Source organism: Helianthus annuus, chromosome 8 (genome assembly GCF_002127325.2).
Source record: "Helianthus annuus cultivar XRQ/B chromosome 8, HanXRQr2.0-SUNRISE, whole genome shotgun sequence".
Lineage (NCBI taxonomy): Eukaryota > Viridiplantae > Streptophyta > Magnoliopsida > Asterales > Asteraceae > Helianthus > Helianthus annuus.
Genome location: NC_035440.2, coordinates 142,133,390 through 142,141,798, shown reverse-complemented (window position 1 = coordinate 142,141,798; position 8,409 = coordinate 142,133,390).

The window sequence follows — 8,409 nt, the reverse complement described above, 5'->3', positions numbered from 1 at the left end:
TAAAGGGGCTGCAGGAAGCTCAGCTGTGCCTGAAATGTCTCTTGTGCCTTCGATGGTAATCGATAATCCTGAGCCTATATCTGCAGTTCCTGGCTTATTCGAAGAAGAAACTCTAACGCCTAAATTAATTGGTGGCGAAGATGAAGAGGATGATGAAGATGATGATGAGGATGAGTTTGTATATTCTGCGAGCAGTCACAGTTCTAAAGGTGATAATGATGATGACGCTGCAGGAGGTTCAGGTGTTAGAGTGACTGAAGCTTCAAATGAAAAAGTCGTTGAAGATCTGTTGAACGACACAATTAATAAAGAAAGTGGTGAAGCTGAAGGTAAGGGGGAGTCGAGTAAGACTCAGATTGTTGAGCATCATGAGCCGTTGTTCGTGTGTCTAGAGGAGTATAAAGAAATGCTTAAAAATGTAAACCCTGAAATTCCCTTCGACTTCGAAAAGGACTTAGAATCGTTTGATATCAATAAACAACAAGATTATAAGTATGATTATGTTGAAGATGCTGATATCTACGATAGAGTTGAGGTTGAAGAATGTTCAGATAATGAAGAGGTTCCTGAAGATACTTCGAAACTTCCAACGTTAATGGAGTTCTTTGCTGCTGAGAATAGAGATGAATTACGTCAAAAGGTGACTGAAGCGGTGAATGATAATGTATTTGAATGTTTGAGGAAAGAAGCTGAGCAGGAAGGCCAATCTAATGTTGATAAAGAAGGTCAATCGAATGTTGAAAAATTGATCGTTCTAAATGGTTTAAAGATTCTCATGAAAGAAAATTCAAGAGGGGGCGTTGAAGTTCTTCCAACGAGATCGAAATGTTTCGCTTGGCGATATTATTAGTTGGGGTTTTCTTCCACAAGTTAACACTTATGCTATTCGAAGAGAATATGGCGTCCAGTATTTTGCACGTTTATATGACATAATGTCATTACCGTGGTGGGACGTTGATGAATTAGCAAAGGTGAGAGTCTTGGATTACAAGGTGAGATAGAATGATATCGCGATGTGGGGCTACATCAAATATGAACAATTAAAGTCATTTCGAAAGTGGAAGCCTCATCGTCCAAGGCGTGTTCAGAGAGTTGATCCGGAAACTGGGACTGTAGAAATTATTCTGAATGTAAAGCCTCCGCGTACAATGAAAACCATTCCAATGCCAGAAATGGAGCAGGAATTTTATAAAGGATTTATTGATTGGGTTTACAGTTGTAGAACGACCGAGGCAATAATCACGTACAGAGCTGGTGGAGAGTTGAGAGATATTCATGTTTACGACCCGATGTGGTTAGTTAATTGCTCAGCGAAAGACATCGAATGTCTATTCATTCACAAGATTCGCTACTCGCCAGCAGATAAAGAGCAAGCTCTTCAGTTCCAACGTGTAGTTTCTCTGTGTGTTCAGAAAGGTATCAACTCTGAAAACAAGTGGAAATCTTCGTGGTGGTCTTTAGACGAGAAGATGAAAAAGAAAGCGAAGCGTGAGCGTGAACGTGAGAATCAAAAGATGGAAGAAAATAGAGGAAAGTTTATGAAGCAACAAGAAAAGGAAGAGAAAGCGAGGAAGATAAAGAATGAAAAGATCAGAGTTGCGCTGGGAAGAAAGCCAAAACCAAAGGAAGAGAAATTCAAAGCTATCTGAAGACCAACTTTCAAGACAAAGACTGCGGCTTCATCCAAGGGGGAGTTTGTTGGTGCACAATGTCTGAAGTCTGCGTCTTTGTAATACTAGATTAATGTATAGGGTCCAGATAGGTCTTTTTGTGTAATTACAGGGGGTTAAAATGTAATTTTATGTTTGTCATGTTGTAGGTCCGCTGTTGTGGCATGTGTCCACAAAAGCGAACCAGCTTTGTTGTCTGGTCCGCTCTTGTGGACATGTCACATGAGCGGACCGCATAGCCTATATATACCCCCTGTTGTCATTTCACTTGTAACGTTGTCTGAGATCCCACGTCGAACTGCTGTCCATACGGCAAGCGTTATCAAGTGAAGAAAAAGTATTTTAAGTGTGAATTCTCTGTTTCTACTCCATTCTTTTACGGTTTTCGTTGTATCATGCTGAAAATGTGTTTCCGCCACATTTTCGGTAAGCACTAGCTCTGATTGACTCACTCAAGAGGTCAAAACTGATCCTACAATCAGACCCCCCACTCGAGAGAACAATAACTTCCTCTCGAGTAGGGTCAATACCATCATCAATATCATCTTCAATATCTTCACCTAAAACAAGGTTAGCATATGCAACAAAACTCTCATTCGACGGATGCAAGAAACGGCCTCGAATTTGATCCAACCATGTCGGTTTACCAACCCCCTGAATCGCCTCAACCATTGCACCACCGGCCTTCGGATCAAGAACATTCAACAAGCTGTAACCAACTGCGAAAAACAAGAAAATGAAGAAGACCCATAAACTGTGAAAATAAATAAAAACTACGAAACATTACATACGTTGGCCTTGGTACCCATAAACAGGAACACCCAGAGGGTTCTTCGGGAACCATCGCAAGCTCATACCAGCACCAACCAAGGCCATCTCCTCCAACTGAGAAATAGCAGTAGCCTTGTGAGTCACCTTCTTATACCACTCCTGTTTCGCAAAATCCACCGATACGTCTATCTTCGGGATCCCTTCACTCACTGACCGATAGTGCATATCCACCAGGATAACACCACGGCGAATGTAGAAAAACTTTTGTTTCCAATCGTGCAAGCTTTTCAGAGGAACGGAACAACAAGGGATCACACCACCGGTCCGGGAGTTAAAAGAATAAAAACCGCTGGTGTAAGTCACAGTGTAGAAAACGTTAAACATTTCAAACGTTGGCTCAACACGGTTAGCTTTGCAGACAAATTCAAAATGAGTAACTCGAGGAAGCCCAATCACGTTGATTTGAGAGATATGGAGCCCATAATTCCTCAACACCTCAGCAGTAAACTTGGTCATCGGGAGTCTGAAGTTGCCCTCCCGGAAAAAAGCAGCATACAAAGTAATATAACCAGGAGGTGCATCCATTGCGGTAGAACCCGGAGTTGGGAACTGAGAACCCCACTCAAGAAGGAAACCCATCTCCCTCACTAAGTTTTGAAACTCTTCCTCTTTCCAACCTATAATCGCCTGATTAGGACCTGGAGGATTCTTACCTTTGTTCCTCCTTTTCTTTGATGAAGGATTCGCCCCAGACATATTGAAAGAAGATAAGAAAGACAATGCGAATAAACTTTAAAGACAGAGAAGAGATGAAGAAATTTGAGAGAAAACTGGACTTCAAATTTTAAAAAGTGAAGAAACTGAAGAAAACCGCCATATATTTATACCCATCGCATTTAATGCGATGGGTAGTGGGCCGTCAGGAATTCAGAAGGACGTCTAATGGGGAAGAGACACGTCAGATGAGAGAGAAGCCGTCGCCTCTTTTTTCGGGAGCGTGGGCAACAGACGCCTGACACCATGACGGAAAGTAACTGACATCACTGAAAAGGCGCCTGTTCACTTCCGATAAGACAGGGACATCAGACAGTCACCAGTTGTCCTTCACCAAAGCCAAGAAACTTCCTTCAGAAGAAAACAACATACGCCATGAGCCATGCGTCCAGTTGGCTCAACTTTACAAGTTGACCAATACGCCATGCGCCATGCATCCAGTTGGCTCAACTTTACAAGTTGCCATGCGCCATGCGTCCTATTGGCTCAACTTTACAAGTTACCAATACGCCATGCGCCATGCGTCCAGCTGGCTCAACTTTACAAGTCGCCAATACGCCATATGTCATGCGTCCAGTTGGCTCAACTTTTCAAGTTACCAATACACCATGCGTCCAATTGGCTCAACTTTACAAAGTTACCAACATGCCATGCGCCATGCATCCAGTTGGCTCAACTTTACAAAGTTACCAACACACCACAAGCAATGATACCATTACGACAAACCGTGTAAGCAAAGCAACACGCATCAAACAAAAACCACTTAATTAAAAGTCCAGAATCCCTCCTAGACGATCAACTCAACTAGAAGGCACACTGAACTGGGGGGACTTGAAGAGGTATGGTCCCAATTCGTTGCCCACGTGGCAAGGACCATACCACCTTTTCATCCTACATGGCGCATACATCAGCTAGCCAACCCAGAAGCTTCTAGAAGCTTCTGGAGAACATCAAGGTGGCATCAAAGATGCTCCCTCTGACATAAAGGACAACACGTGTCACCATTCGCCGAGCGCCATGTAAGCCTGCAGCAAATCAAAGAGCAGGCCGATAGCACCAGTACAACGTCTCCAGCATAGACAAATGTAGGCGCGCCACGTGTACCACTACACTGACCACAACAGAGGAGACCAAGAGGATATTCCCCATGGTCGGACAGCTGGCGCACTACGACAGCTGGCACGGTTGCTCCTCCCTCCTTCACCCTCCGGCTATAAATAGGACCCTTCATCACTCAGGTTGAATCATTACAGTCTCTAAACTCTCACTCCATACACACACTGTTTACTTGTAACACCCCGTGTTTTCGAATGTCAAAGTCAAAGTCAAAGTCCAAGTCAACTTTGACTTCCTTTGACTGTAAATAGTCGATTTTATGTTTTAGTTGTATTATGTGGAGTAAGTCTTGTAATCAGCAAGAATCAAGGTAATCGAATGTGTTTTAACACGAATCGAGCTACGACTGTGAATGATAGGAAGTAACAATGCGATAAAGCTAACTAATCAGTAATCAAACCGATCTAACAATCATCGAACTCGAGACTCGAATTATGCAAATGGTGGTATTGTTATACGTGTGTGTGTGCCTTATGTGTTACTTGTGCGTGTTTACTTTATGTTTGGTGTAGTATTCAAGCAAATCAATCGAAAATCGAATCAAAACTCGAAAAGCAATCGAACTCAATCGAAACCGACATCGAAACGTGACTTATAGAAGATTGTATGTTAGATATAGTGGTTGGGATTAAAAGTAATTTGACTAGGAACTCTATCGTATTCGTATCATCGTCCATCGAAATCGAAACGTCGAAAATCGTCGCAAAATACTCAAAGTGTGTCGCGGATCGAACAGGAAGCATCCTGATCGAACAGGCCAGCCGATCGAGCAGCCCACTCGATCGGAGCTCCTGGCTGATCGGCTGCCACTTTCCTCTTTTGGAAGCCTATAAATAGGGCTGTCCTTGTCTTCATTTCCACTTTTGGAAAGTTCTGACCGGCCAGCTCCTATTCTCCATCTTTTCTCTGATTTCTCTCAATCCCGGTAAGTTTTCACTCTAATCCTTGTACGTTTTTGATCATTACTTGATTCTACACCTTTCTATCTTTCAAAACTTGAATTCTAACCGTGAAATCACCAAGATCTAGGTGTTCTTGGGTGATGTCATCATGGTGTTCTTGAAGAACATCATGTTTTGGCCTCGTCCAACTATGAATTGCTTAGATCTAACCGATTTCCACATAAACAAGTTAAGATCCATCAAAGATCTAAACATCCACAAACTGTGAAGGATTGAAAGAAGGAATCCCAACTTCCTTTCAACTCTTTTCCACTCAATGCCTTCAAACCGGTAGAAACGGAGCCTGAGCCAACCCACCGATCATTCCAATGGTTGGATGGTTCAAGATTCGGGTTCTATCTACGAGGTTCACCGACAATGGGTTAAACTCTAAACCGACGTTCCGAACCGCTCAACGGACGGATTTGGGTGAATCCTGTCAGAGCCGGAGAAACAAGTAAGAACGAAGGTGTCATAGTTCAACTCATTATCAAACTATCTCGATATAATGACAAATGATCAAACAGCCAAGTGTTAGACGAAAGGCCAACCAGGTCAGATTTGCTGGCCGAACGGCTAGGCTGTTCGAACAGCCCAGCCGATCGGACATGCCAGCCGATCGACCGGGCCAGCCAATCGGCTAGCACATGGTCCCACACTTTTAAAATGTCAGGAAGCATAGTATTGAGGAAGAGATGTTCGATCGAACTGCGTTTGGTGAACATTACTCTTCGGATCATGAAATACTATACTTCAACACTTAATCGTTTTCACAACTCGTTCGTAGTAGGGAATGCCAGCCGATCGAACAGACTGTTCAATCGAGTGACATTCAGTTGGGGACTAATTCTGATGTTCCTAGCCGATCGAGTGAGCTAGCTGATCGAACGAACCGTTCGATCGACCGACTTGAAAGGTAAGAACACTTCAGTGTTCTCATATACTACAACGAAAACTTCAAAAGTTCAAATCCTCAAACACAAACACACCAGAGGAAGAAACAATCCACTCGAATGGCCCAGCCGATCGAGCCTACCGGCCGATCGAACAGGACTGTCCAACCGAACATACCAGTCGACCGAACAGCCCGTTCGATCGACCAGCCCATTCGATCCATCCACACTTGTTTACTTTTCTGCGTTACTTATCGTTATGCTATCGAACTATTCAGGCTAATCTTACTCTCAGCGCTCACTTCAATCCACAATCAATCACTGTGAGTATACTCGATCCCTTTTTGCTTTTAGCACTTTTGGGTGTTACATACGTTACCTATCAAATCACAATCAAACACAAACTATTTGAACGCTAACCATTTGCATGTGCTACCTGACTAAATGAATGTTGTTTATTATGTTTACACGTGGAGTGCTATCTACCTGCCTTAGCAACATAGTACTATAGTTTGGACTCAGCACCCGTTCACACGGGGGTTGTTAAGGACAATTACTTGCATGGATTACGGTGGTAATCATGTATTGCGAACTGTCTCGGACGGTCAACCCGCAGTCGTTGGTATCGATGGTCCCATGTCAACAATTAACATGCATCGTTTTCCTCTGTGTACGTGCCTGGTTATGCGTAAATTATTCGAACTCTATATGCTATTATCAAACTTGTGTGCTCACCTTTACATTTTATGTATTGACTTTATTTTAACGTATGTGACAGGTATTTAGGATGCTTATTTGCTAGGAAAGCGAGGCTTGAATAAGTTTCTAGAAGCCCCCAACAAATAGTTGTCTGCCAAGAACAAGCATCTAAGGCATAGTTGTCTGTAGATCTTGTCCTCTGGCATTACAGCCAGAAAGTCAACAGAATAGGGGTCTAGAAGCAGATACACAATTGCTGTAATAATATTTGAATCTGAGTTGTCGGAACGGAATTTCTTGTTTGGATGATTATCTGTAATGACATGTTTGTTTATTCGAGATACGGTATGGGACGTATCTTTAACTGGATTATATAGATAGTTGTTACGGAAACTTCTGAACAATCTGTTTCGCTCAGTGCCATGCCCCGATGATTCCGCCATCGGTTGGGGTGTGACAGATTGGTATCAGAGCCATAACTATAGGGAATTAGGCAGACACGACCTAGTCCGGGTCGCTGTCTTAGAGACCTAGACTATAGTTAGGAACCATCAGACCCAGTCTATGTGCCTTATTCTGCCATTCTTCACTATCACTGCACTCAAATTTTCAACTAAAGTCAGGCGATTCAGTCAGGAATAGGTGTGAACCGCAAACTCCCGACCAAATTTCCTGACTTATGGGGATTTTACTCCTTCATCTCGACATTTTTGCCAATAAACGAGGAGAATTATACCAAAACAGGTGTGGAACCCCCAATTTGATGAAAATTCTCCTCGATTTTGCTAAAAACAAGGAAGAAATTGCTAAGCCAAGGGGTGAAACCCTCACCTTAGCAGTTTGTTCTGTGTTTTATTCATCTCACCAAGGCTTCGACGGACTCCAACGACCTGAACTCACAAGTATGACCTAGGGAACGAGTGTGGAAGGCCCAAGAGTCGAGGCAGAAACACGACCTCTAGAGTTGAAAGTGATGACAAGTCCACTGTGAATAGTCGAGTTGCCTTGGGTAGTCGATGTCTAGTAGCCGCAGACAATCTACCTCTCGATTTATGTGTTTCGATTCTGAGAACCGCAACTGTGTACTCTGATGATTCGTTGATTTTATGTGTTTATGTGTGTGTTTTCTCTGTTCTGTGTTTATATTTGCTTTCTCTGTTTTATTTTGGGGTATTATTCGATTTTGCTATCATTTCAATCAACACACACACGACTCGCAATTGCTGTTCTATCTTAATTCGACATCCAGTTGCCGCGAATCTAGACGATATTACGATATGATGTGCTATACGACTAAGTAGGACGAATACGATACTATTTGATATGTTATACGAACGACACGCAAGCTTTGAATGATAGGATCTTGAGGCAGTCAGAAAACTATATGTGCTTATAGGGGAATTACGTGATATTACCTGCTTTCGTGATTAAATGGTTATGTGCTTTCGTGTTTATGTGACTCTGTGCTTATGTGCTTCTGTGCTTACGTGCATCTGTGATTTTGTGCATATGTGTTTACGTGATATGTGAATTCGACGTGATTCT